This window comes from Columba livia, chromosome W, assembly GCF_036013475.1.
Source record: "Columba livia isolate bColLiv1 breed racing homer chromosome W, bColLiv1.pat.W.v2, whole genome shotgun sequence".
Lineage (NCBI taxonomy): Eukaryota > Metazoa > Chordata > Aves > Columbiformes > Columbidae > Columba > Columba livia.
This window is the reverse complement of record NC_088641.1, coordinates 22,152,115-22,178,893: the sequence shown is the minus strand read 5'-3', so window position 1 is coordinate 22,178,893 and position 26,779 is coordinate 22,152,115.

The window sequence follows — 26,779 nt, the reverse complement described above, 5'->3', positions numbered from 1 at the left end:
AAATTATCAGCAATATATGCAAATAATGAGCTTGCTTTTAGCAACTCTTCCCACAGAAGGCAATATTAATGAAGTCATGAACCAACTGTATCCCGGGGTATGGGCTACTGATGTACCTGGAAGAGCCGAAAATATTCCACCCATCGAGGTAAAATCAAAGAAGGAGAAAAGCTGTTAAGGATAAAACAATACCCTTAGAAAAGGGAGGACAGGGAAAGAATTCGGCCAGAAACAGAGAAATACATACAAGTCGGGTTATAAACAGAGTAACAGAGGACCTCTACCCAGTGGTAGCAAACCCCTACACCTTTCCAACTGTATTAACTCTGATTTGATTTGGTTTACTGGTTTAGATTTGAAAGATGCCTTTTTGCCTCCCTCTCCATGAAGCCAGCCAGACAATATTTATGTAAAACCCAGCTCACATGGACAGTGCTGCCACAAGGATTTAAGAAAAGCTCGACAATATTTGGAAATCAGCTTGCTAAAGATCTTGAATCTTGAGAAACCCCATCTGATGAAGGACAGATGCTGCAATGTTGGTAAGTAAAATGTGGGAAAGCAAGATGTGCAGTTCCAGCCACCTGGATGATAAAGGAAGATCAATACTAACATCACCATCTGGACACTCAAAGACATAATACTAACATAATAATATATAAAGGGCCTTGGAAAGATTATTTTGAAGTACGTTTCTCATAATTGTAAAAAGTTACAGCCCAGACTCGTGAGAATGGTGTCTTGGGCCAGATAACTGCCCCCAAGTGCATGGGATGTGTGAATGTCCTTGGGCCTGGTCTGTGAAAGAGTGTAAAAACAAGTGAGACAAACATCACATGAGTTTAGTCCGTTTTTAATTACAATTAGTGGAAAAACACCTTTTGTAAACATCCTAGTCCAGGCCTGTACCTGTAAATCCTATAAATTGTCAATGGTGAATAAAGAAGGTGGCCTAGGTCAGCTCTCTGCTTGGCCAGGCTCTGTGCCTTTTTTCCAGAACAAGATCTCTGCGTCTGCGTGAATTTCTGTCTGCGTCCTGGTATGCATCGTCCCTAATCGCCGCAAATGGTACCCTGTGTGAGTGTGTTACCCCTGGAGGCACTCTGTTGAGCAGTGTGTTCGGCGGCGACCACGCAATCCGACGGGTGAGTATATTTTATTTGTAGCTACATTAATCCCTACGGTATAGATAGGGACAAGAAGTCCTCATTGAACGAGAGAGCTGTGGGATTGCCTTAGTATGGGGCAAGCCACTTCTCAGGAACATAAATTGTATTGGCAGGTTTTATTGCAGCTATTACGTTCTTCTGGGTATCGTATTTCTGAGAAGCAGGTAGCTTTGCTCCTGGTATGGGTGAAAGAGCATTGTGCTTGGTTTCCGAGTGAGGGGACGTTTGACAGTAAAATTTGGAAACAGGTCGGGGAACAGCTACACACACAAAAGAATTCGGTTCCCAATAGTTTACATATTACTTGGAAATTTGTATACTCTGCACTATCGCAGTTGCAGTTGGAAGAGAACATACTGAAAGGGAAAACAGGGGAGGATGGACAGAAAAACACAAATGAGCAGGTTGCTAATGATTTGAGTCTTGACAGCACTCATCCTTTTGAGTCAGGCGCTGTAGATCTCGAAAAAGAGTCAGTTTTATATCCATCGTTAATTCCATCACAGCTGTGTAAAGATAAGGCCGAAATTTGTGAGGAGCTTGGTCAGGAGTCTAAAACTCTGCCCTCAGCACCTCCTTTGCCTGATTTTAATGATGCTTATACAGCACCCAGTAACCCCTTCATGACTAAGACAGCAGAACACAAAGGGGTGATGCAAAATGCCGTGAAAAGGCTATGGAGCACGGCGATTTTTCTTTCGCCTTTCCAGTTACTTACAAACCGTAACAACCACCAGAACATGACGGAATACCTACTTCTGTGTATTGCCTTTCTGAAAATCAAGCAACTTGTCAGGAATGCGAGTTAATTGTTTTACTGGTTGCTGTTACAGTTGTTTCTTTGTGATATTGTTTGTATAAGTGCACTGTAAACCTTCTCCCCACTTTTCCCACTCACTCCGCAAGCCGCTACATGCTTCCCCCTCCTCCCTCCCTCTTCTCATGGTTTTTACTTACAAGATGGGGTCGGGAACAACTGTTTTCAGTCATGTTCCTAAGAAATTAGTACTGGGAGGTGTTTTAAAACATAGGAAAGCACTTGGAAATATTTTGAGACCAGAAAACAATTTAAATTGTTAAACTCTGATTTGCAGTGAAAACAAACAAAGAAACAAACAAACAAACCCAAAACTAAACATCTAAATGCTATGATGGATGTGAACTTGGTATTGTATGAGGTTGTATTTAAAAGCTGCTAGAATATGAACTGATTTGGATGTAGGAAAATGGAATATTGGATTGATGCTTAATATACTGTTTTTTGACATCTGTAAATTGTGAAAGGTAAATGGGGCTGAGGAATGTAACGACTGTTGAGCTAGTTGGAATTGCATATAAAGTGTATTATGGTTGGAATGAAATGAGAAAACAAAAAAGCAAAATATCCCAGGCCTGTGCTTGAACATAAATTTCAGGCCTGTGTCACGCTGCAAGACAAACTCAGCTCATTTTAACTGAGGAGCTTGCCAGAGCCTCCCACTTCATAACAGCGACTATGCCACCTGCGTGGCCTTGGCTATATCTAAACTGCAGTAAGAAGAGAAAGGAAAAAAGAAAAGGAAAAACCTGTTTTCCCTCTGCTAAGCAGAGAAAGGGGGGCTTTACTCCCCCCCCGTCCTTTTTTTTTTTCCTGTGTTATTGTCATCCATCCTTGTTGTGGCACTGTGTTGCTTCTCGGCTTTGAATCAGGGGTTGTTGGTGCTTTTTCTTTTTGCTTCCGTCTTGTTTCCTACGTTCTGGCACATCTGGGGAGAGACAGCTCATCGTTTTACCTCCTTGCTGAAGTCAGTCTTTTCACACTGGTCAGCTTTTGTGGGTCAGAGTGCTCAGCGCTTCTCTGGGTCAGAGTGGTACTGATTTGGTTGTAGAGTGGAGCCAGATTGGTTTGATGTGGAGTTCAAACTGATTTGTTTTCATGCTGGGCTGGAGATCCTGCCATCTCAGATGGGGACGAGAGGGAGGATTTATTCCCCCCTGGCCCCTCCCAGCAATGTTACTGCTAGAGAACTGTAACAGTGCATGAAGGAGTCTGAGGGTTGAAATTTAAAGGCATCACCAGTGGATCCATAGTTCTAATGAAGCTGGGAAATTAAACCAAAAATGTTTTTTAATAGACTTATTCTGTGGTAACTAGTTGTAAGAAACTTCTTAGTAAATTCACCATGATAGTTTTTGAGGTCATGGGAGAGAATGAAAGAAAGGCCGTTTTTTGAGACCAATGGAATGCCAAATTTGGAATAAAGTATTACCATATGAATTCTTGTATTATTTGCCAGAAAGCCCTATACCTCTCTTGGGTCAAGATTTGTTAAGTAAATTGTAAGCTCAAATAACGTTTTCTGAGAATTCTGTTTAGTTGCATGTCCTACAAGAAGCTGCTTGGATGGTGCAGATCTGCTTGCTGCAAGTGAGAAATCTCCAAGGAAATTTCGAATGCTGTATTTCTACTGGTATTAACAGCCAATGTTTTAATAAAGCAAACACTACACTGATAGAATTGAAACAGGACTTCGATCTGGTAAAGGAAAACAATATCCAATAAATATAACAGCCAAAATGGAGTTAGAAAAACTGAGGAATAGATTTATGGCAATCTTACAGGCTGACTGCATTCAATTGGACTTGCAGATTTGTCTATTTATAGCTACAATATAGAAAAAACTTGTGACTAATGTGGGACAGTATTATGAGATTGCTAGCAGACTGATATACTGATTTTTACTCTGATCAAGAAAATTCAGGGAATGAATTTAAGTCTTAAAAGGCCATGATCCTTTTGTCATATATGTTCCATTTGTGAAATTTAATTTTGATTTTTTATTTGCAATCTCTGTCCTTGTAAATTGCACTAGCTGATTTTCTTAACAGCACAGCTTTTGGCATGCCTAAATTTAAACTGATGCAGAACCTGCAAGTCTTTAACATCAGGTCACAGACCATACTTGTATCTGGTCTCATCCTACATACTTGCACACTTTTTGTTTATGGTTCTGGGAAGTCTCATAAAGCTGTAGTGGTCTGGCATGAAGATAACAACTGGCATCATTCTGTAAAAAACTATTGAAGGTTCAACCCAATTAGCAGAACTTGGCGCAGCTTTACATTACTTAGAGCTTTTTAAGGAGGAACCTCTAAATTTGATTTGTGATTCTGAGTACGTAGTCAATGTCCAACGCACGTATCTGATTCCGAACTAGTGGTTTTGGGTTTTTTTTGTTTGTTTGTTTTTGTTTTTTTTGTGTGTGTGTGTGTGGTTTTTTGTTTGTTTGTTTTTTGTTTGATTGTGTTTTTGTTTTGGTTTTTGTTCTGTGTTAAAAAAAAAAAAAAAAAACAAAACAAAACAACAAGCAAACAAACAAACAAACAAAACAAAAAGGCAGACAAGTAGGGGAAACACCACAAACCCAATTGTCAAAAGCATTGTGTGTGATGAATCAGTTATATCTAAGTGATGCAGTCCAAAAGAGAGAGACATTCAAAACCCGCCTGGGCATGTTCCTGAGCGACCTCACCTAGGCGTTCCTGCTCCAGCAGGGGGATTGGACTAGATGATCTTTTGAGGTCCCTTCCAATCCCAAACATACTGTGATACTGTGATACTGTGATACTGTAGTTATGGTCAAATCACTAGTTAACGGTCAATGGAAAAAGCCACATCAATTGATAACCTGGGGAAAAGGTTATGCTTGTGTCGTTACAGGCCAAGGATTGAAGTGGATTCCTGTGAAATGGGTCAAGCTGTGGCTGAATAAAGACAACAAAGATTTAATGGATGCAGATGGACAGGAGGGAGATAAGTTTTGAGGACTGTTTCAGATGTAAACCGTGGATCCTAATTCAGTGTTATAGATGCTCACTGACCTGGTTGTATAGAAGCCTATTAGCAAGCAGGTGGTGTACCTTCTGTGGAGAATGGCAATTAGAACAAACAGCAGGAGAGCCAAAAGGGGGATATTACACTTAGATAATCAATGCAAAAATGAGGTAAAATTATGAGACATTCCTACCATAGTGTCTACTGCACTCCTTCTGCCTAGTCTAGCAGTTGATAAAGCTTTAGGAGAGATATAAAAGTTAAGCTATTGTTTTTTTAAACAGGGTAATCTAACTTCTAAGGTACTAACTCAATTAATATTAGATGTTGATGGTATTAGGCATGCTACTCTACAAAATCGCACAGTTATAGATCTTTTAACACTAGGTCATGGTTGTGAAGAATTTGAGAGAATGTGTTGTATTAACTTGTGTGATCCTTCTGAATCTATTCATAGTACTTTAGACAAACTAAAACACCACGTTCCTGAGATTTTCATAGTAGAATTAGGGTTAGACAAACGGTTTAAAAGCTTGGGAACAGGCGGGTAGTTGTTTGATCTTATTAGGTAAGGCTTAACTGCATTATATGTAATTGTAATTATGTTGTTAATCATGTGCTGTATTGGTCAGTGTATTTCAAAGGTGATTCAGCTCGCTGTAAACAAGGCTTGGCTGTTTCAAGAACAAAAAGGGGGAATTGTGGGAGAACTGAGGGATTAACTTGTGGATGGGTTTCTGTTAGATGGAAATTTGTTCTTAAAGTAGCCAGGCCCAAAAGAATTTCAAGGCCACCTTGGAAAGCTGAAAACACGACGTAAATCAACAGACCTATTAGCAGTGAGACTCGGGTGCGTAGACAGCTCGTGAACATAGACAATATCCAATCAGCTAATGCATGCTTGGAGCGTGGACGTGTGATCAGGAAATAGCTGCATATATAAGGAGTCTTGTTTCTGTAATAAATGGCTTCGCTTTAGTTCATATTGGATTGCGTGGAGTCCAAGATTTTTTGCCGTCGCAGTTGATACTGAAGCACAGCTCCTCCTAGCACCTTGACTGCTGATGCTGAGCTGGATGTTCAAAGGGACGGTTCCCTCTACACATCATGCAACCGAAGTCACGTGGAATAAATGGATTGCACTGATCACATGACGAGCTCGAATTGGAAGTCCCAATCACCCAGGGATCTTAGAAGTGATTACAGACTGGCCAGAAAGCAAAGACTTTGGGATGTCTCCAGATGAGGAGGAAGTAACACATGCTGAAGAAGCACCACTGTATAATACACTTTCAGAGACTGATAAGCATTATGAACTGTTCACAGATGGATACTGTCATCTTGTAGGAAAACATCGAAGGTGGAAAGCTGCTGTGTGGAGTCCCACACGACAAGTTACAGAAGCCACTGAAGGACAAGGTGAATCTAGTCAATTTGCAGATGCGAAAGCCATCCAGCTGGCTTTGGACATTGCTGAACGAGAGAAGTGGACAATACTTTATCTCTGTACTGACTCATGAATGGTAGCAAATGCCTTGTGGGGGTGGCTACAGCAATGGAAGAAAAGCAACTGGCAGCACAGAGGTAAACCCATTTGGGCTGCCACACTGTGGCAAGACATTACTGCTCGTCTAGTGTCCTGGTTTTGATAAAAACAAGTTTCTCTTTCAGTGAATTTTGCCTGTCAGCTAAAGCCTTCATATTAACTGCATTTTCCTGGAGAACCAGACACACACTTTGGTAAACCTAGTAATGGAATGCAAACTTATTGATAAGCATGGATGGACATCTCGTGAGAGGGGCAACGAGAAACCAGTGACCAAGAAACTGACCAACTGTGTATAACATTCCATTCACGTGAATACTTCATATAAAAGTGGAAGATCACGAGGATCTCGTCCCTTTTTTTTTTTTCCTTTTTGCCTTTGCTTTTTCCCTTCTGCTTATGGCCGACATTAGGAGAGGACCTTGCTAGTCGCCCCTGCGAACTGAGGCCTAGTGAGAGACTGAATCCAGCTTCGGTTGGCTGCATAGTCTAATCCAGGACCTTGGTTGCTGGCTCTGCAGTTGCTGAGACTTTCAAGATTGGTTTTGTATATTTTGTATTATTTTCTCTATTCTTATTAGTAGCATTAGTAAAACATTGTTATTTTTTCCAACTCTCTTCTCTCTGTCCTTCTTTCCCTCCCGATCGCCTGTCCTGATTGGGAAGGGGGGGAGAGGGAGGGGCAAAAAGGGGGAAGTGGGGGGAGAGAGGGGGTTAACAATACATCTGCCAGGGTTTTATTGTGACCCCGCAATCTTAACCCTCCACAGCTAGAGACCCTGCCTGTACAAGTTCGTCATGTGGATGCTCATGTGCCTAAAAATTGAGCCACTGAGGAACACTGAAACAACCAGCAAGTGGATCAAGTCGCTAAGATTAAAGTAGCTGAGGTGGACTTGGACTGGCAACATAAAGGTGAACTGTTCCTAGCTCGGTGGGCCCATGATGCTTCAGGGCATCAAGGTAGAGATGCAACATATAAATGGGCTCGCGATCGAGGGGTGGACTTAACTATGGACACTGTTTCACAGGTTATTCATAATTGTGAAAATTGCGCCGAAATCAAACAAGCAAAAAGGTTAAAGCCTGTATGGTATGGGGGGCGATGGTTAAAGTATAAGTATGGAGAAGTTTGGCAGATTGATTATATGACACTTCCACAAACACGTCAAGGTAAGCGTTATGTACTTAAAATGGTGGAAGCAACCACTGGATGATTGGAAACATATGCTACAGCCAAAAATACTATCTTGGGCCTTGAAAAGCAAGTCCTTTGGAGACACGGTACACCAGAAAGAATTGAATCAGACAATGGTACTAATTTCAAAAACAGTCTTACACTCTGGACTTCTGCATCCTTAAGCATCACCCACCAGGTGCTGCCAGGTCCTTGGGCAAAAACAATCCCACTAATGGGCTTGCCTTTGCCTGAGGCAGGAGTAACCCAGAATGCCTTTCCTAACATATTTTTCATGTGTACTACAGGGACTTTATCTTCTTTTACAGTATATAGAATTTCTGATTGGGCAGGCCCAGCTCGATTAGTTGATTCTCTAGTGTTGACCAACCAAGTGGCTTTTCCTAAATGTGAATACCAGTCTTGAGGGCAGAGAGGCCCTGAAGAGGGATCTGGACAAACTGGAGAATTGGGCCATCACCAACCACACGAAGTTCAACAAGAACAAGTGCCAGATTTTGCACCTTGGACACAGCAACCCTGGCTGTGCATACAGACTGGGGAATGAGAGGCTGGAGAGCAGCTCTGCGGAGAAGGATCTGGGGGTTCTTGTCGACAGCAAGTTGAACATGAGCCAACAGTGTGCCCTGGCAGCCAAGAGGGCCAACCGTGTCCTGGGATGCATCAAGCACAGCATTGCCAGCTGCTCGAAGGAGGTGATTGTCCCGCTCTTCTCTGCACTGGTGCAGCCTCACCTGGAGTACTGCATGCAGTTCTTGGTGCCACAGTACAAAAAAAGTATTTAGCTACTAGACAGTGTCCAGAAGAGTGCTACAAAGCTGGTGAAGGGATTAGAGGGGAAGCTGTATGAGGAGTGGCTCAAGTCCCTTGGTTTGTTCAGCCTGGAGAAGACGAGACTGAAGGGAGACCTCATCACGGTCTACAGCTTCTTCACAAGGGGAAGAGGAAGGGTAGGCATCAATCTTTTCTCTTTAGTGACCAATGACAGAACCCGAGGGAATGTCAGGAAGACGTGCCAGGGGAGGTTTAGTTTGGACATTAGGAAAAGGTTCTTCACCCAGAGGGTAGTGGAGCACTGGAACAGGCTCCCCGGGGAGGTAGTCACAACCCCAAACCTGACAGTATTCAAGAAGAGACTAGACAACACCCTTGGACACATGGTGTTAACTTTGAGGTTGCCAGATGCAGGGACAGGAATTGGGCTCAATGATCCTTGTGGGTCCCTTCCAACTTAGGACATTCTATGATTCTATATATACTAAATCTATACTTAAAAAAAAAAAAAAAAAAAAAAAAAAGTTTGCTAGTATTGAAGAAACTAGAGGTTTTTGCATAACTACTGAAAATCACTAAAAGCAAATAGCCCAATTCTCTTCATGCTTACCCTGGTAAAAATCTTAAGAAGTGATTACAGAGGAGTAAAAAATGTAAGACTGTGAGAGGGTGAGAGGAGCATTAAGTTCAGAAGGCACAACATTGACATAACTTTCATGAGAGGATTTCCTTATAATTTATACATTAAGTGGTTGAATGAAAGACATGGTAAATAAAAAATAAACTCTCGATTCCTTTCTGTCAACACTTGCAGTGAAGCAGGATTTTGTTTTTCAGGACATTTCTTGCTTTTTTATGGCAAAGTTCTTTCTAGGTTATGAAATTTCTTATAAAATAGACGATCAGTTTCCTGGAATGTTCCAATGTCCTTTTTATGTTCCCGTTTCTGATCAACCCAAAGAAGTCTCTCTTTGAGGGCAATTTGCTTGAAGGGTCATTGTTTGGAAATAGTTTTGGTAATATACTGTTCATGAAAATTGTGTAAAACTGTTGAACTACAATTGCCTTGCTGTGATATTGTAACATGGTATTTGAAAAATACTGTATTTTCAAAGTATTCACAGTATTTTTACATTTAAAAAGCTAAATTGTTAAACTTTAAAAATCTAAAATATAAGTAATTTATGGATCCCTTAAGTCTACATAAATATTTACTTTTTTACCTAAATATTTTTTTTCATCCAATGCAGGATTAAATATTGCAGTACATCAGTAGGAAAGGATGCATGAAACAGAAACCTCAGAAGAATCTGTTTCCTATGGGATGTGCTTGTTCTGGCTCATGTAAACCACTGCAAATACAAAGGGAGAAAGGAAAAAGTCATCTGAGAAATCAGAATAGATTACTATGTAAAAAATGCTAATAAGATTACTGAAGGTGTGACTTTTTTTTTTTAGACTTTTGAAAGAGCAGACGAAGGCATGTTGGGCTTTTCGAATACATCAAGACATATAAACCCAACTGATATTTAGATATGGAAACCATGTAAGTCCTGGATATTATTGAAAGAATAGAACAGAGCACTGAAGTAAATATGGGCTTCATTTTTAGTACTCACGTCCAGTACTCACCACCCTATACACTTGCCCAACATTATGCCAAAACAATTAGGTGATTCTATAGTTCTGTACAAGGCACAATCAAAAAATAAAAGTGCCTTGCAAGTATTCTGAGCATGTATAAAAATATGCACCTGGATCACCTAAAGACTTTAGGTGCAAGAAAACTACATAACTCTCATTTTGCAAGCAGAAATGCTACTGTCATGGTTTAACCCAAGCTAGCAATACAACCAGGATAGCTTCTCACTCACACCCTCCCCCCCTTCCCCCCCAATAGGGGAGAGAATCGAAAGAGAAGGGAGAAACTTGGAGTGAGATAAACACAGTTTAATAAAATAACAAAATACTAATACACTATTAGTAAACATATATATATATATAAAACAGAAATAGAATATAAATAAAAGGTACTCAATGCAATTCCTCATGAACTCCATCCACATTCAGAAGCCAGTCCCAGGAAGCAGCACCCTGGTCCTGAACAGCTGATCCTAAAGAGTGAAAAAAAAAAAAAAAAAAAGAGGAAAAAGGCAGAAAAGCCCAGAGGCCTCTGCAAAATGGCAAAAGGCTGAACTAAACCTCCCGAACCAAACTCCCCCAGCTCCAACAAAATAGCAAAGAAAGAACGCACGAGAGAGAAAGCATCCAAGAGCGAGCAAGAGAGAGAACACCCGAGAGAGAGATTGGAAGATCCTGACTCTCCTTGAATATGAAGCATGACGCTAATGGGATGGAATACTCTTATTGATCAGTCTGGATGTCAGTCAAGCTCTGCCCCATCCATGTCCCCCTTCCTCAATGCCTCACACCTGTGGGCAGAGTGCTCAGAATGTCCTTTTAAAAACATTAACTCTGTCCCGGGGTGTTCTCAAACTAAATCCAAATAATGGCCATGCCAGCTATGAAAAAGAAAGGTTTCTAATTGCATGAAGAAAAATAACTCATTTTCAGTCAAATCAGCATGGTTACATATAAAAATCCAGATGAACTCCTGAATCAGCCTGAGCTCCCACTGATCAGGACTGTCTTTTTTTAGAGGAAATTTTTCCTGTCTCACGTGATCAACATTTATTGTTTAAAAAACATTTAGAATAATTCCTTATGTCTGACTCCTCATAATGGAAGCTGCATGCCAGCACAAAATGAAAATGATGGCCAGGTTTCTGGATGGGCTGTGTTCACTGTCCTTTCAAGTTAGACAGTCTACAAAGTCTAGAATTCCTGCACCTTTGAAATCTAGGACTAAAGGCAAAGAAGCTAACAAGGCTAAACAAATAAGCTGTTTTTTTGTCCTCTTTACTCTTTGATGAGCTGGATACATACTTTTAAATGTAGCAAACCAGCCATTCCATCTCCCAGTAGTCTGCCTTCCCACCCTGCATTCTTTTACCACATAACCCAAATACTTAGTTAGCAAAAGGTATCAGATATTCCCCAGATAGTCTGTAAACAAAGTTGTCCAATGTTTATTAAATAATTTATTAAAATTCCCACCCACTTGCCTGCAGAAATCAGAAGCATGTCTTCAAATATTCAAAGGATGTAAACACCAAATATGCAATAATTTGGTTAATTATGTACTGGTATTGTTAGGTATTAGGTTTTGGAATAGTTCCCCTTGGGAAGTGGTTAGACTCCTTGGAGAATTTTAAAACTGGAGTGAATTAATCATACTAATCCCTACTTACTTTAAAGTAGGAAACAATCTGACAAAGGCAGGAAGTTAGATAGCTTGAGGTAACAGGCCTTTCTTATACCTAAATTGTACGATTTTGTGAAAATACATTTTTTACATGTTATTTCCATGTCAAAGTGGTTTACTGAAGTGGCAAACAAGTGGATCACTAAAAATCTCAGTTACAGAGTTCATGGGTTTTGAAGATGATGTCTGCCATTTTTTGAAAAAACACACTGAATTTTAAAATGGGGGCTACATCTTCATTAATGAGTGACAAGGAATTTGAGAAATCTGGCACACGTGGCTTGGCAGGTGCTTTATAATGAAAGGCATATGAGGTTTTGTCAACTTATGTAGAGCTGCTCTAATCATAGCCTCTAAGCATCAGTCATTGTTTACCTTAATTTTCATAAACACATCCGGGTAACTCCTTAAAATAATGGTAAAGCTAATTAGTAATTAATCGAGTTGGAAATCTGATAAATTACTTATGACACCCATGTTAGTACCAAAAAAATTCATCATGATTAGCATTGTTACAAAACCACCAAAGGAATTAATAATTTGTGCCAGCATTTGAATGTGTTGCTAACATGAGACCAAGTATAATGACTGCTTTTTTAAAAAACTAAAAATTATTATAGAAGTACTTCAATAGCCCTGCAAAAATTTTTGTCTGCATTTTTTTATTGATAAAGCATGTAACTTTTTTTCATGCATTACCATCCTTGAGGGGAAGAATAGGCAAGTTAATTTTGTGCATCTTGTCCAGTAAGTTTTCAAGATGACTGGGGGGAAGGGGGTGGTGGGGGTGGTGGGGGTGGTGGGGGTGGTGAGTGAACGAGCAGCTTCATGGTGCTTAGTTGCTGACTGGCATTAAACCATGACAGTCCTATTTGGCACCCAAATTGACTTGAAGGGTTTAAGATAATAACAGTTTGACCAGAGCATGTTAGAAGGGGTTTATATTTGTTAACAGTTGTGAGTCATGATATTGATTCATCTGTTCTTAATATTAGCTTATCTGATTTGTACCATGCTCTTTTTTTTTTGCTGTGTATGTTAAAGATTGGTGTTGGCTTTTGCAGTTTTCTGTGCTCTGTAGTGATTATTGATGATTTGCCTGGGAGATTTGTTGTTGAAACACTGACCTTGAATTTAATCTGGTATTTGGACTCTGTACTGAAGCCATTACTGTGCTTCAGGTACCATCTCATGGAGACAATCAACAATTATACTTCTTCCTCTGAGAGTTTTTTTTGTGGAGGAAACACAGAATGGCACCTTGGCTACCTTCTTCGCTGATGTTTTCTCCCTCATTACAATAACTTCTCAGTATCTTGAACATCCTTGGGTAGTTAAAATACTTCTATTTGTATTTCTTAGTAATATTGCTTCAGTTTTGCCTAAGGTTAACAAGTAATTAAGGAATATGACCCAGGCTCCACGTGGTCATGGGTGGCAAGGATATGGGCAGGTATCTAGAGCACTTCTCACTTCCAATGGTCTAGAACTTCACTCCCGAACAACTACAGGATCCTGATGAAGTGAAAAATGTTTGAAAAAAAATGCTGTGGTTATTCCAAAGAGGCACTGTGCTGGACACTGTCCAGCATTTACCAAACACTGCTCTATATTACGTAGCACCCTCAAGGACAAGAGAGGGAAAACAAACCAACAGACACTGTGGCTAAACCAGACACTATATCAGTTGCCTCTATAACTAAAAAGAAACACTGAAAGTGGAAGTCAGCTCATTTAGTAAGGGATGAAAAAGCTTCTCCTAAGAGGGAGCAGGAGAAAGAATCAGAAGAGGCAGCCTGTTCTGCAGTAGAGCAGCCACAAGAACAGGAAGAGACTGAAATAATAAATGAGACAGAAACCAGCTGATCCCTATCCCTGTCCCTAAATGAGCTGTGAGATATGCAAACTATTTTAGCAATCAACGAGGTGAACTAATTCTTAGCTGGTTACTCTGATGCTGGGATATTGAGGCCAGTAGTCAGAAACTAGAGGGTAAGAAAGCCCAGCAGCTAGGATCCCTTGCTAAGGATAAGCCTATTGGCTGGCAAAGGGATTGGAAAAAAAGCAGGAATCCTCAGTCTTTAGCAGTGACTCCTGTCAAGTGTGAAGGACTTCCCTTCAAGGAAGAACTTGCAAATTTCTGAAGCAAATAGACTGGGAGGTCTCCAGTATCTGAGGGAATTAGCCATGGTGGAGGTGATCTATAACAACCTGGACAATAACCAGGCATCCAAAGACCCGGATGAATTTGGGTGCATGCAGTCCATGTAGTGAAAGTTTGTACAAGATGTACCAACACCATACACCTACACCCTGGTGATAATGAGCTGGACAGACATCGAGGCACCAACTATAGATGAACTGGCCAGACAGGTCCAAGACTACAAAGATAATCTTACTTCCTCCATGTGGGCCCGTGTCTCAGCTATGGACAGACTGACCCAAAGAATGTCCAAGCAAGGTCTTCCTCACGCACTCCAACCAAGGCCTTATTTATTAAGAGCCAGCCTTTTTCTTATCAAAGGAAAGGATGCTTGTAGTGCACATCACGTGCAACTCTGTGGTTCTTCTTGCATGACCAGGGGGAGGACATGATGAAGTGGGATGGGGAACCAACCTGGAAACTAGAAGCTTGGGTACAGGAATTGCAAGGAAAAAGAACAGCCAAAAAGCATCTGTCCAGGAAAATTACTGCTCAAGTGTCTGTTGGTCAGAGTAGAAGGGCAGATCATACTTTCGATACTGATTAAGTGACTTCTGTTTTACTGTTATAAAAATCAATTAATGAAGACTCTGACCAGGAATAGAGGGGCCCTGCCTTCAGTCAGGCAGAGAAAAGGGAGAACTGGGTTTGCTGGACTGTGTGGGTTCAATGGCCTCGTACATCAGCCCCACAGGAGTATAAAGCTCTAGTGGACACAGGTGCACAGTGTACTCTAATACGATCAGATTACAAAGAAGAAGAATCCTTCTGTATTTCTGGAGTGACGGGAGGATGCCAAGAATTGTCTGTCTTGGAGGCTGAGATAAGCCTAACTAGGAATGAGTAGCAAAAGCATCCTATTGTGACTGGTCCGGAGGCTCCATGTATCCTTGGCATAGACTACCACAGGAGAGGGTACTTCATGTTCCCAAAAGGGTACCAGTGGGCTTTTGGTATAGCTGCCTTGAGTATGGAGAAGTATGGCAAGCTGATTAGCTTGCCTAGTCTCTCAGAGGATCTGTCTGTGATGGGGTTGCTGCAGGTTAAAGAACAGCAGGTGCCAATTGCTACCATGACAGTGCACCAGCAGCAATAACACACCAACCAAGACTCCCCGATTCCCATCTGTAAGTTGATCCAGTGACTGGAAAGTCAAAGAGTGATCAGTAAGACTCATTCACCCTTTAATAGTCCCATATGGCCAGTGCAAAAGTCTAATAGTGAGTGGAGGCTAACAGTGGACTATCGAGGCCTGAATGAAGTCACACCTCTGCTGAGTGCTGCTGTGCTGGGCATGCTAGTGTTGTCCAAAAAAACAGGGATAACACTAGAACACTAGAACTCCAATATGAAATGGAGTCAAAGGCAGCCAAGTGGTATGCCACAATCAATATCACTAATGTGTTATTCTCAATCCCTTTGACAGCAGAGTGCAGGCCACAGTTTGCTTTCACTTGGAAGGACATCCAGTACACTTGGAATTAACTGCCTCAGCAGTGGAAACACAGCCCTAGCATTTGACATGGACTGATCCAGACTGCACTGGAACAGGGTGAAGCTCCAGAACACCTGCAGTATATTGATGACATCATCATAAGGGTCAGCACAGCAGAAGTTGTTTTTGAGAAAGGGAAGAAAATAGTCAAAATCCTGAAAGCATTTTTGCCATAAAACAATGTAAGGGACCTGCACAGGAGATTAAGTTTTTAGGAATAAAATCGTAAGATGGGTGTTGTCATATCCCAGTTGATGTGATCAATAAAATAACAGCTATGTCTCCACCAGCTAACAAAAAAGAAACATAAGCATTCTTAGTTGTCATGGGTTTTTGGAGAATGCATATTCCAGGTTGTCGAGGGCTAAGATTGCGGGGTGACAATAAAACCCTGGCAGATAATATTGTTAACCCCCTCTCCCCCCCACACTTCCCCCTCCCTCTCCCCCCTTTTCACTAAGGAGATGCGATTGGGAGGAAAAGAAGCACAGAGTGAAGAGAGTTGGAAAAAATTAAAGATGTTTTACTAATGCTACTAATAAGAATAGAGAAAATAATACAAAACCAATCTTGAAAGTCTCAGCAACTGCAGAGCCGGCACCTGAAGTCCTGGATTAGACTCCGCAGCCAATCGGAGCTGGATTCAGTCTCTCACTAGGCCTCAGTTCGCAGGGACGACTAGCAAGGTCCTCTTCTAATGTCGGCCGTAAGCAGAAGGGAAAAGGGAAAAGCAACGAGATCCTCGTGATCTCCCACTTTTATATGAAGTATTCACGTGAACGGAATGTTAAACACAGTTGGTCAGTTTCTTGGTCTCTTGTTTTCTCGTCGCCCCTCTCGCGAGATGTCCATCTGTGCTTATCAATAAGTTTGCATTCCATTGCTAGGTTTACCAAAACATGTGTCTGGTTCTCCAGGAAAATGCAGTTAATATGAAGGCTTTAGCTGACAGGCAAAATTCACTGAAAGAGAAACTTGTTTTTAACAAAACCAGGACATTCCACCCCTTATAATATGCCATTCACTGAATGCTTAAACCTTATCAATACAATCTATCAATATAATCTAATTAATCACTACTACTATATATATACACATATGTACATATATACACAGGAGTAATTAATAAGTGGATGATCCTTTAAAAAGTTCATTAAGTTCATTTTGTCACGACAGTCTCCCAGGGCAGGGAAAATGGTACAAGTGCATCTCATGACCACTGTTTGTGGGTTAAAGACATCAACTTCGAAGAAGTTGTCGGGCGCCACTCGAAGAAGCTAGCTCTGGTTTCGTCATCACTGTCTTGATCTGGAAGACACTTATTAAACACTGTTAGCATGGCAATTCACATCATGCAGTTCAGTATTGAATATTTTCACCTAAACTCAAATCCCCTTGAGGTACACACCGAACTTCTCCATCCTTAAGCATCACCCACCAGGTGCTGCCAGGTCCCTGGGCAAAAACAATCCCACGAATGGGCTTGCCTTTGCCTGAGGCAGGAGTAACCCAGACTGCCTTTCCTAACATGTTTTTCATGTGTACTACAGGGACTTTATCTCCTTCTACAGTCCGTAGAATTTCTGATTGGGCAGGCCCAGCTCGATTGGTTGATCCCCTGGTGTTGACCAACCAAGTGGCTTTTGCTAAATGTGAATCCCAGTTTTTAAAGGTTCCACCACCAAGTGCCTTTAGTGTAGTTTTTAGCAAACACTTGTACCTTTCAATTTTCCCAGAGGCTGGTGCATGATATGGAATGTGATATACCCATTCAATACCATGTTATTTGGCCCAATTGTCTATAAGACTGTTTTTGAAATGAGTACCATTGTCTGATTCAATTCTTTCTGGCATACCATGTCGCCAAAGGACTTGCTTTTCAAGGCCCAAGATAGTATTTCGGGCTGTAGCATGAGGTACGGCATATGTTTCCAACCATCCGGTGGTTGCTTCCACCATTGTAAGTACATAACGCTTACCTTGACGTGTTTGTGGAAGTGTAATATAATCAATATGCCAAGCTTCTCCATACTTATACTTTAACCATCACCCCCCATACCATACAGGCTTTAACCGTTTCGCTTGTTTGATTTCGGCGCAAGTCTCACATTCATGAATAACCTGTGAAATAGTGTCCATAGTTAAATCCACCCCTCGATCGTGAGCCCATTTATATGTTGCATCTCTACCTTGATGCCCTGAAGCATCATGGGCCCACCAAGCTAGGAAAAGTTCACCTTTATGTTGCCAGTCCAAGTCCACCTCAGCTACTTTAATCTTAGCAGCTTGATCCGCTAGTTGGTTGTTTAGATGTTCCTCGGTGGCTCGACTTTTAGGCACATGAGCATCTACATGCCGAACTTTTACAGGCAGGCTCTCTAGCCGAGCAGCAATGTCTTGCCACAGTGTGGCAGCCCAAATGGGTTTACCTCTGCGCTGCCAGTTGCTTTTCTTCCATTGCTGTAGCCACCCCCACAAGGCATTTGCTACCATCCATGAGTCAGTATAGAGATAAAGTATTGGCCACTTCTCTCGATCAGCAATGTCCAAAGCCAGCTGGATGGCTTTCACTTCTGCAAATTGACTAGATTCACCTTGTCCTTCAGTGGCTTCTGTAACTTGTCGTGTGGGACTCCACACAGCAGCTTTCCACCTTCGATGTTTTCCTACAAGACGACAGGATCCATCTGTGAACAGTGCATACTGCTTATCAGTCTCTGAAAGAGTATTATATGGTGGTGCTTCTTCAGCACGTTTTACTTCCTCCTCATCTGGAGACATCCCAAAGTCTTTACTTTCTGGCCAGTCTGTAATCACTTCTAAGATCCCTGGGCAATTGGGATTTCCAGTTCGAGCTCGTTGCGTGATCAATGCAATCCATTTACTCCATGTAACTTCGGTTGCATGATGTGGAGAGGGAACCGTCCCTTTGAACATCCAACTCAGCACCGGCTGTCGAGGTGCCAGGAGGAGCTGTGCTTCAGTACCGATCACTTCTGAAGCAGCTCGAACTCCTTCATATGCTGCTAGTATCTCTTTTTCAGTTGGAGTATAGTTGCCCTCAGATCCTTTGTATCCTCGACTCCAAAAACCTAAGGGTCGACCTCGGGTTTCTCCTGGTGCTTTCTGCCAGAGGCTCCAGGTAAGTCCATTATCTCCGGCTGCGGTGTAGAGCACATTTTTAACATCTAGTCCAGTCTGAACTGGTCCAAGGGCCACCGCATGAGTTATCTCACGCTTAATTTGTTCAAAGGCTTGTCGTTGTTCAGGGCCCCACTCAAATTGGTTCTTTTTACGAGTCACTCGATAGAGAGGGCTCACAATCTGCCTGTAGTCAGGAATATGCATTCTCCAAAAACCTACAACGCCCAAGAAAGTCTGTGTCTCCTTTTTATTAGTAGGTGGAGACATTGCAGCAATTTTGTTGATCACATCCATTGGGATCTGACGACGGCCATCTTGCCATTTTATTCCTAAAAACTGGATCTCTCGTGCAGGTCCCTTGACCTTGCTTCGTTTTATGGCAAAACCAGCATCCAAAAGAATCTGAATTATTCTCTCACCTTTCTCGAAGACTTCTTTCGCTGTGTCGCCCCATACGATGATGTCATCAATATATTGCAAGTGTTCTGGAGCTTTACCTTGCTCCAGTGTGGTCTGGATCAGTCCATGGCAGATGGTAGGACTGTGTTTCCACCCCTGGGGCAAGCGATTCCAAGTGTACTGGATGCCTCTCCAGGTGAAAGCAAACTGCGGCCTGCACTCTGCTGCTACAGGAATAGAGAAAAATGCATTAGCAATGTCAATTGTAGCATACCACTTAGCTGCCTTTGACTCCAGTTCAAATTGCAGTTCTAGCATGTCAGGCACAGCAGCACTCAGTGGTGGTGTATCTTCATTCAGGCCACGATAGTCTACAGTTAGTCTCCACTCGTCACTAGACTTACGCACTGGCCAGATTGGGCTGTTAAAAGGTGAGCGAGTCTTACTGATCACACCCTGGCTTTCCAATTGACGGATCAACTTCTGGATAGGAATCAAAGAGTCTCGGTTGGTGCGATATTGCCAGCGATGCACTGTCGTGGTAGCAATTGGCACCTGCTGATCGTCAACCATCAGCAGTCCTACAACAGAAGGATCATCTGAAAGACCAGGCAAATCAGACAGCTGTTCAATTTTCTCAGTGTCCACAGCTGCTATACCAAATGCCCACCTATACCCTTTTGGGTCCTTAAAATACCCTCTCTTGAGATAGTCTATGCCAAGGATGCACGGAGCATCTGGACCAGTCACAATGGGATGCTTTTGCCAGTTTTTTCCAGTTAGGCTCATTTCAGCCTCTACAACAGTCAGTTCCTGGGATCCCCCAGTCACTCCAACAATATTGATGGATTGCGTTCCTTTATAATTAGAAGGAATTATTGTGCACTGAGCACCAGTGTCCACTATAGCTTTGTACTCCTGGGGGTGTGTTGTACCAGGCCATCGTATTTGTACAGTCCAATAAACTCTGTTATCCCTTTCCTCCACCTGGTTGGAGGCAGGGCACCTCTAATTTCTGTTTTGCACAGTCTCTGGGTGTGAATTAGAGGTTCCTTCAAGAGCATCAGAATCTCTTCTGCTCCTTTTGTAAACTGGAGCAGCCACCTTCCTAGGAGTTTTTCTTTTTAGCTCACGTACTCGTTCCTGAAGTTCTGAGGTAGGTCTTCCATGACACTTATTCATGTTTTCTCCCTGCTCATGTAGGAAGAACCACAGTGAACCTCTTTTTGTGGGCTGCCTCTGTCTTCTCTCTCGAGACTGGAAACGCCGTTTCCTAATAGCTGAAACATAGGTTCGTACAGGTCGTGAATGGTATGTGTCTTCTCTGAGTTCTTTGATTTCTTGCAATATCTTTTCAAACCGGTCATCAGATTTTTCACACAGTTTCTCTACAGCAGAGACACAAGCCCGTAGAGAACCAGCAAGGCTGTCCTCAAAGTTCCGGTGCTGCTCAATCACTTCATTAATCTCTTGTAGACCTCTAGCTGACCAGACCATTCCTGCCAATGACTTAGCATATGCAGGGGGTGCACTTTGTACAAATCTGCGCCACAGAGATCGTGTACAATTGATTCTATCTGGGTCTGTCCCCTCTTGGTTGTCTGATCCAAAATAGATGATCTCTCGCACAGCTAATTCTCTCAGGAACTGAATACCTCTCTCCATAGTATTCCATTTCCCCAACTTGGATATACAATCTTCCTTGTAGGGAAATCTTACTTTCATAGCTGCCAGGAGTCGGGTCCAGAGAGTAGTGGCATTAGACTCTCTTGAAATTGCCCTATCAATGGTGGAATCTCTTGACAGAGATCCCAGCTGCCTGGCTTCACCACCTTCCAATTCAATTGTTTCTGCCCCATTGTCCCAGCATCAGAGCAGCCAGGTTAAAATATTCTCACCTTCACGACGACTAAAGTCTTTTCATAGATCTCTCAGCTCACCTGGAGAAAAGGACCGAGTGGTGGTCACTTCATCTCCTCCCTGTCCTGATGATGCCCCTTGGGTTGATGTTGGCCCTGTGCCATCATCCGCTGCACGGGTAGTCTTTCTAGTGACTTTCTTACAACCAGCAACTGATGCTGATATGGGTTCACCATCATTTGATTTATTTCCAGAGTCTGAATGACTGTCACAGTGGTTACAGCAGCAACAGTGCCCAGTGTGTGAAGAAGGGGGGGCTGCCTTGTTAGCCTTTGAGGCTGGAGAAGTAATGTTACCTGCAGCGACCTTGGCAGAGGAACTCTGCGGAGGAGCTGTAGCTTCAGCCTGTGAAGCCACCGTTGGGGGGGCAGTGGCTGCAGCGGCAGCTTTGGCTGTTTTGCTCTTTCTCGACCGGCTAGGAGTGCTTTTTGCTAAAGCTTCCGAAGACGCACCGCAAATCTCAGGACTAAAAAGAGACGCAAACCTCCTGTTGAACGCCATTTCTCTTAACAGAAGCACAAACTGACACACATTCAGCAAACCAGATAACACCATCACAGTTCTATCAAAACTCCAAGGATATTCAAAGCTCTCTAAAACATTTGCGAACTGTCCTAGTGAAAAACAAAAGTATTGTTAGTCAGCCTTTCTAAAGATTCGCCTGACCAATTAGCAAACACAGAGCCGTACTGCTCTTTATTCTCTCCTGGAGGCTTTTCAAGGTAAAGCAGAAGCGAGTAGAAATTCATTAGCGGCTGCAGTATAATGAAATAAACCAGTGACAAACCACACAGTATCATCATGACTACTCTCCAGTTCCTTGTTGTTATATAATGAATACTTCGATTTAAAAAGAAAGCCCAACACAGATATGGAATCAGTGAGCACAATGTAGAAAATAACTGATACAACTTATGCCATAACATCTTTAAATCAGTGTAATTCACTTTGCCTTAATACAACTAAATAATATCCAAAGCAAACGGACGCGTGAGTATCACAACTCTATGAGTTGGTACCATGCCAAGAAAACTGAAAGGTACGTCAGAGCAGTGGAAAAGCCAAAAATCTTCAAATTTACCCCTTTCTCTTTGCCCCATGTTGGGCGCCAATTATCTGTAAAGGGTTAAGATTGCGGGGTGACAATAAAACCCTGGCAGATAATATTGTTAACCCCCTCTCCCCCCCACACTTCCCCCTCCCTCTCCCCCCTTTTCACTAAGGAGAGGCGATTTGGAGGAAAAGAAGCACAGAGTGAAGAGAATTGGAAAAAATTAAAGATGTTTTACTAATGCTACTAATAAGAATAGAGAAAATAATACAAAATATATAAAACCAATCTTGAAAGTCTCAGCAACTGCAGAGCCGGCACCTGAAGTCCTGGATTAGACTCCGCAGCCAATCGGAGCTGGATTCAGTCTCTCACTAGGCCTCAGTTCGCAGGGACGACTAGCAAGGTCCTCTTCTAATGTCGGCCATAAGCAGAAGGGAAAAAAGGAAAAGCAACGAGATCCTCGTGATCTCCCACTTTTATATGAAGTATTCACGTGAATGGAATGTTAAACACAGTTGGTCAGTTTCTTGGTCTCTTGTTTTCTCGTCGCCCCTCTCGCGAGATGTCCATCTGTGCTTATCAATAAGTTTGCATTCCATTGCTAGGTTTACCAAAACATGTGTCTGGTTCTCCAGGAAAATGCAGTTAATATGAAGGCTTTAGCTGACAGGCAAAATTCACTGAAAGAGAAACTTGTTTTTAACAAAACCAGGACACAGGTTATAGACTAATTGTAAACCTTCTCTGTCAAGTGACCCAGAAGAAGAACAACTTTGAATGAGGTCCTGAGAAGCAGCAAACCTTTGGACAAATTAAAGTGGAGATAGTTTGTGCAGTAGCACTTGGGTCAGTCCAGACAGGACAAGATGTGAAAAACATGCATTACACCTCAGCCAGGGATAATAGTCCCACCTGGAGCCTTTGATAGAAAGCACCTGGAGACACTAGAAGTCAATCTCCAGGGTTTCAGAGCTGGGGATATAGGGGATCTGAAGCCCATTACACTACGACTGAAAAATAAATATTAGCAGTATATGAAGGAATTCAAGCTGCTTCAGAAGTAGTTGGTACTAATGCACAGCTCCTCTTGGCACCTCAGTTCCCTTTGCTGGGCTGGATGTTCAAAGGGAGGGTCCTCTCTATGCATCATACAACTGATGCTACATGGGGTAAGTGGGTCACAGTGATAGCGCAACAGGCTTGAATGGGAAACCTTGACCACCCAGGAATCCTGGAAGTGATCATGGACTGGCCAGAGGGCTGAAACCTTGGACTGTCACCAGAGGAGGTGACTTGTGCTGAAGAGGTCCTTCTGTATAATAAATTACCAGAAAATGAGAAGCAATATGCCCTGTTTACAGATGGATCCTGTCATATTGTGGGAAAACATTAAAGGTGGAAAGCTGCTGTGTGGAGTCCTACACAACAAGTTTCAGAAACTGCTGAAGGACAAGGTGAATTGAGTCAGTTTGCAGTGGTGAAAGCCATCCAGCTGGCTTCAGATATTGCCGAACAAGAAAAATGGCCAGTACTTTATCTTTATACTGATTCATGGATGGTTGCAAATGCTCTGTGAGGCTGGCTACAGCAATAGAAGCAGAGTAACTGGCAGTATAGAGGTAAAGCCCTCTGGGCTGCTGAACTGTGGCAAGATATTGCTGCTTGGGTTGAGAAGATGATTATAAAAGTAGGTAACATAGATGCTCACACACCCAAGATTTGTGCCACTGAAGAACATAGAAACAATGAGCAGGTAGACCAGGCTACTAGAATTGAAATGGCTCAGGTAGATCTGTACTGGGAACATAAGGGTGAGCTATTTATAGCTCAATGGGCCCAGACTGATTATATCACACTACCACAAACCTGCCATGGTAAGCACTATGCGCTTACAATGGTGGAAGTGACTACTGGATGGCTGGAAACATACCCTGATACCCATACCACTGCCCAGAATACTATCCTTGGGCCTTGAAATGCAAATTTTATGGTGACATGGCACCCCTGAAAGAACTGAACCAAACAACAGAAGTTATTTCTAAAACAACCTCATAAACCCCTGGGCCAAAGAGCATGGCATTGACTGGGTATATCACATCCCATATCATGCACCAGCCTCTGGGAAAGCTGAACAACACAATGGACTGTTAAAACTACACTGAGAGCAATGGGTGGTGGCACATTCAAGCATTGGGATACACATTTAGCAGAAACCACTCAGCTAGTTAACACTAGAGGATCTGCCAGTCGACCTGACCCTGCCCAACCAAAAACCTTGTGCACTGTGGAAGGAGATAAGATCCCTGTAGTACATAAAAAGAACTTGTTGGGAAAAACAATCCTGGTTATTCCTTCCTCAGAAAAGTGTAAACCTATTTGTGAGATTGTTTTTGCTCAAGGACCTGGGTGCACTTGGTGGGTAATGCTGAAGCATGGAGAAGTCTGATGTGTATCTCAAGGTGATTTAATCCTGGGTGAAAATAATCCATGATTTGAGTTTCATGTTATGGGAATTACTATAGCAGAAACTCCTTGTTGCTAGCCAGGATAGGAGCAAGGGGAGGAGTTCATTGCAGTATTAAACCCTTTAACCAGGCCCAAAGGAACGAGGGGTGGAGATTGTAATGGAAATATCTTTAAATTGTTGTAACCTGTGATTTCAGTTGCATCTTATAGGAATTACTATAGCAAGAACCACCTGAACCAATGGAGGACAAGCCTTTCAAGAAGCAGTGCAAGTGCAGCAGTGACCTGACCCAAGCTGGCTTTGGTGCCAAATAACTCCTCGCAACACACCACCTCTCCTGCCCTGAGTGATCACCATAACAGATGGAGCCCAAATTCATGGACATTTTGTGGACGTTCATGGACATTTTACAGACATTTCACAGGGGTGGTCCATAAACTAAGGGAATGATACCTGTGTATTGCTCTGTGCTACACCGCAAAAGCCCAAATAAACAACTCTGGCTTTGTCGGCCCCAGCAGAAGCAGTCGCGCGAGCGAGGAGGTGGAATGTATGGGAATTGAGCTAGAATGGTAAGGAGGCTAATTGTAAATATGCTCAAGTGACTGCAGCTGGGGTGTAGAAAAAGCACATACATCACACTAATTGTTTTACTGAGCTTGTGTGCTTGACAAGTAGAACCTCTCTGTTAGATAACATAGGCCTATGAGAAACCTTATCATTGTGCTTGAGATTCCTGTTTTGTTGTGAGAAAGAGCACAAGGCTGCGCCTGCTTGAAGCCTTGAAATACAGGCAAACACAGCAGGCCCAGTGATCTTCTACCAGGGCTGAATTCTGCAGCGCCTGCATCCCTGCTTGTGTCACCTCTTCCCGGGATCTTAGGTGCTACTTCGGAGATCCCCCGGTAGCAAGGTAGCTAAAATAAATTTGCTCTTTGCAATTGCATTTGTGGCCTCTGATTGCTTCTTGCAATGAGCCTGTGTTGGTTCACACAGCATCTCTTTTCTTCTCATGTACTCAAAACCTTCCTTTGGCTTCTCCTACTTAACAGTTCTGGATTTTTCCATCTGGAGATCCTCATATGGGTGGATATTTTGCAGTATGGAGAATCACTGACTCCTACAATCTCAGAACAATGCCTCAAGTTTAGAGTATTCATTTCTTGGTGAAATTAATCTTAGTATCCAGTGCAAGGATCTAAGGATAGTTAAGACAATCCAAACTGACAAGAAAATTATATTTTCAGACAGTACTCTTGGGCCTTGCATGTACCCAGGGAATGGATGACAAGTAGACAATAGCTGTACTTCTAAATAGAAAATGTAATAGAATCATAGAATGTCCTGAGTTGGAAGGGACTCACAAAGATTGAGTCCAACTCCTGTCCCTGCATAGCACAACCCCAAAATTCACAACATGTGTCTGAGGGCATTGTCCAATTGCTTCTTCAATACTGTCAGGTTTGGGGTTGTGACTACCTCCCTGGGGAGCCTGTTCCAGTGCTCCACTACCCTCTGGGTGAAGAACCTTTTCCTAATGTCCAACCTAAATCTCCCCTGGCACGTCTTTCTGACATTCCCTCGGGTTCTATTATTGGTGATTAGAAGAGATCAGTGCCTGCCCTTCCTCCTCCCCTTGTGAGGAAACTGTAGACAGCAATGAGATCTCCCCTCAGTCTCCTCTTCTCCAGGCTGAACAAACCAAGTGACTTTAGCTGCTCCTCATATGGCTTCCTCTCCAAATCCTTCACCAACTTCGTAACCCTCTTCTGGACCCTCTCCAGTAGCTTTATATTTTTTTATACTGTGGTGCCCAGAACTGCACACAGTACTCTAGGTAAGGCTGCACTAGTGCAGAGAAGAGCAAGACAATCACCTCCCTCGCCCAGCTGGCAGTGCTGTGCTTGATGCACCCCAGGACATGATTGGCCCTCTTGGCTGTACACTGTTGGTCTATTCTAGCCATTCATTTGGTAGGTTCACCAAGTCTGACTTCTGCCAGAAAATCAGATATGTGACTTAAAATACAAAAATACTGTTTGCGCTCAGGTGAAGGAAGTCCTCTTTCTGAAATAGTACTCAGGACACCAAGTACGGGTTTTGACATGAATCCACATGCATGCTGTGGATTCGGATACAACTGTGTCACCCACAAAAGCTGTAAGAGCCAATTCAAAGGCCTTATAAAATACTGTATAGGTGTTCGCACAGTTCCCACCAACTAATTCTACAGCATTTGCATTTGGCCCTAGAAATAGTATCACTTGTTTC